We start from the raw sequence: 4322 nt of genomic DNA, 5'->3' as shown, positions 1-4322 counted from the left end.
GAGGTCTACGGAGGAATTCTGAAGTCTGCTTGTGAAAAGTTCAGGGCGGGAGCATAGGGAGCCATCTGGTCTTACAGGGCCACCATCCTATTCTGGAAAGCCCACAGCCTGAGTTGTGACAAAGAAGTTTCCTGCTCTCTTTTGGAGCCTGAAGGAAGGAAAAAGGCCTTAGTGGGGATCTGAGAGGGAAGGGACTTCTCTGAGACTGTTCTCAAGTGACCTGCGAAGGGAATAACTACTTTTAAATTTGTAAAAGTATTTACATTTGTTCTTTTGTGTATTTTGGGACTATTTGATATTTTTTTCTGCTTTTTCTGGATTTTGATTCTTTATTTTATTTATTTAAAAATCTTGTAGCCCACTACTTCCTAAACAAACTTCGGTGTGGATAATACTAAAACATACATATTAAGCATTAATCACATATCACATACAATGAGCATAAAATATATTCAAATTATATTAAAACTACATCTCACTTTAGGTATATACTTTTTGAAAGAGAAACGTTTTTAATCCTTTCCTGAATTTTGGCAAATCTTTCTCTAATCGTAGTACCTTAGAGAGAGAATTCCACGGTATTGGAGCTGTGTACGTTACTACCCGCTTCTGTATAAAGTCATATTTATATTACGTGATCGAGGAGACCGTCAATAGACCAGCCTTCTTAGATTGTAGTGTACAACCAGGCTCACACCACTGGAATCTATGAATGAGCAGGGATTCGCTGAATATAATAACTTAATGTATTATAAGTTTCTTGGAGTTTCAATAAATTCATTTTCTATTTTGCAACAAACCTTCCTGATGAGGCTTTTGGTGTGTGACTCCCTTGAGTCTTGTAGCTTTTGCTGTCCCCCAATGGATGAAGCCTAATCTGGAGCTGCAGATCAGTTTTTCAACCTGTGCAATGCCCGAAGGTGACCCTTTGTGAAAGGGGGGTATCTACTACTTATATGTAGAACTTCCAATTTTATGCATTAAAACCTTTTGAAAATTACCCCATTATTTAGCATTTGTTCAGTATCCAGCATGGCCATGGTCATGTTAAATAATGTGGTTGCGATAAATACCATGCAAGGAAGATGTTACTTATTACAGCCATGCTAAACTGAGCATGCTGAGTCCTTATTTTTCACAACGTCTTCTCCAAAGTTCTGAATGGTATAGAAGGAAGACAAAGAATATGAGTAGCGTATGATTGCTGTCAGAAGGATCAGGAGTGTGAAGGGATATCAGGAGGAGGTTGAATAAGATCAAAGCAGGAGAGAAGTGGAGAAAACCACCTCTGAATGGCTTGTGTTGTGCCCCCTACTCATTGGTTATCATAGTTTGTGCTTTGTTCCTGGTCTGTGAGAGACAAGGTAAGAGAGTGAGTGAGTGAATGTGTGCTGGTGCACCTCAGTCTTTAGTGTACGTTTATGTAACCCCGTCCCTGGACACATAAATTAACAAGAGGATCTGATACATTTGGAATAAGAGTCAGGCTCTCTAATTTATTGGTGGGTTCAGCAAAATGGGGTCATGCAGATAATGAAGCAGTTAGAAGCAACAGATAGGTCACTCATCTTCTCTGTCAGGTAATTATATCCATTACCCTCCCCTCCATGAACCCTGACCCTCTGTATCATATTAGGTGCTAGCTACCCTTGAAGTTCCACAAAATTCACTCCTCTCCACTATACTTACCTTTTATTTCCTGGGAGGTCCAGGCAGCAACTATGTATATAGCATATAGACGTATACGCAGGACACTGAATTTGTTCAGAGTTTATGGGATATTCAGCCAAGCTAAACATTCAATGACAAGGGTGATAACTTGCATCCCAGGATTTGGAATACCTCCTTCTCCCTCAGTATTCTGGTATTTCTTTTGCTATTCCACCTCAATGCTCTAGAACAGTGTCATGACCCCCTTGGGGGTCGTGAAGTGTTTTCCGGGGGGGGGGGGGGGTTGCCACGGGGTTTGCAAATATTTAATTTTAATCATTTAAACTTTAGTCCTGGGAAGAATCGCATAGCAGTTTCGGCTATGCTGCCACTGCCGAAACTGCTATGCTAGCATTGTTCGCTTGCCAGAAGAGGAAACATCACAGGAAGCATGCGCTGGCATTGTGGCATGGGTGAGGTTCACGCGGAGGCATCGTGAAACATCACGGCATGGGCGAGGTTCACTTGGGAAGCAGAGACAGCGCGGCACGGGTTAGGTTAGCAAGCAACACGAAGGCCAGGACAATACAATCAGTGAGCGAGGAAATGGAGAGAGAGGGGGGGGGGGGGAGAGAAAGTGTTTCTTGGGGGAGTGAGAGAAAGGGGGTGAGAGGGGCTGAGAGAGAGAGCAGGGGGTGAGAGAGAGAGAGCATGGGGGGATGAAAGGGGGTGAGAGAGAGCAGGGGGGTGAGAAGAGGTGAATGTGGGTGCCAGAGAGAGGGAGCCTATGTGGGGAGATTGTGAAGGACTGAGTATATGTGTGAGAGATTGGGAGCTGGTGTGTATGAAATAGGGATTGGGTGTTTGTGAGGGTACTTGTTTGTTTGTGAGAGAGCGAGCCTGTGCGAAGGGATTGTTTATGTGTGAGAGAGAGCCTGTGTGAACTTGAAGGGGTGTGTAAGAGACAGACATAGGTAGCCTGTGTAAGGCTGCATGTGTGAGAGAGAAAAGGAGCCAGTGTGGGTGTGAATGCAAGAGAGAGAGGGATACTGTATGAGGGTGTGTGTGTGTGTGTGTGAGAGAGAGTGAGGGAGCCTGTATGGGGGTGTGTGTATGTGCACTAGAGAGAGGGAACCTGTGTGTGAGAGAGAGAGAAGGACAAAGGGAGCGTGTGTGAGGGGCAGTACTGAGCGAGGGATCAAACTGGGAGTGGAGAAAGCATGGAAGGGGTTGAGACTAGAGATGGAGGGGAGAGATACTGGCAGGTGGAGGAGTTGAGGCCTGAGAGGGAAAGTGGCCAGGGTAGGGAGAGTGGAAGGGACAGTGAATTTCTAGGGAAATTCTGCTCAAAATATTTACAGTTCTGCATCTTTAAAGTAATAAGTTTTTCTGTATTAATTTAAAATGTAATTACTTAAAGACTCAAATAAAGTACTCTAATCACTTGAGGTGCACTGCAAAAATAGCAGAATATAACGTAATTTCTTCCCTTACCCACAAAATTTTAAAAGAAAACACCGACAGAGAGTGGTATCAGACTCTTATATGGTGTATCCAATCTCATGGGCTCTTGCCCTCTACAGGGCTACAACCCCTCTCTTGATTTAAACACCAGTTGTTATCACCTCATTTACCTGATGCTGTTGGTTATAGAAAGAGCTAAAACATTATCAGAAACTCTACAGAAAGAACACGAACAGCTGGTTGAGAAAATCAAACTACAAAATTTGGAAAATTTTGACAGTAAATGGAAGGAGTTTCAAGAGACCATCGATAATTTCACTGAAGAATTGAAACAGTTCAAGACAAATAAATTTGTTCGGGACGAACAGGATTACAAGAAAGGGTCCATTTATTATTGGATGAACCCGCAGTTAAAAAGAACGTATGGGCAGAAGAAAACTTTTGAATCCAGTTCAGAGGATTCCTCAGGTGAAGAAACTACACGTGGACAAATTATTTCGGGAGATACTAGATCTTCAACTACTCCTTTTTCCGAGGCGAAACAAGATCGCAAGGTCAGATTTCAATCGCATACACAAGATCCACCGACAGGGCAGAAACAACAGAAGCGGTGGACTCGATCGCAAGGAAAAGGGAGAGCTGTGATTCCACAGTGATTAATCTCTCCTCACGCTCTCTTTCTCAGACGTAGATTCAGGTATTGCAAAAAGGCTTAACTTATGTACCGACGGTAAAATTTGACCATTTCGAGTTAAATAAATTCTTTCAAAGATTCTTGAGGAATCTTCGTTTAAGATTATTTTTTAGTCAATAACCACCTGGAAATGTGACGGATGACTCGGTCGTGCACCCTAAATCCACATGGTGCCCTCCTGGTAATATCGATCCAATCATACATACCTTTGCAAAGTTAGTTCAAAAAGATATAGATAACATACGCAGTAAATCTAAAAAGGGACAGTGGAATTTAACAACACAGGAACATAGAGCTTTGCAGGAAATAAAACGAGATTCCTCGATAGTGGTTAAGAGTGCCGACAAAGGAGGAGCAGTGGTCGTGTTGAATCAAGATTTCTATAAACAAGAAGCATTGAGACAGCTGGCAGATCAGAAGTTTTATAAGAAACTTGAGAGAGATCCCACGGACCAGTTGAAGGTATCAATTGATGAGTTATTGGAAGAGGCCGTATTACAAGGCTGGATAACAA

Source organism: Rhinatrema bivittatum, chromosome 4, assembly GCF_901001135.1.
Source record: "Rhinatrema bivittatum chromosome 4, aRhiBiv1.1, whole genome shotgun sequence".
NCBI lineage: Eukaryota > Metazoa > Chordata > Amphibia > Gymnophiona > Rhinatrematidae > Rhinatrema > Rhinatrema bivittatum.
The sequence above is the reverse complement of the archived record's forward strand: the minus strand, read 5'-3'. Positions refer to the sequence as shown.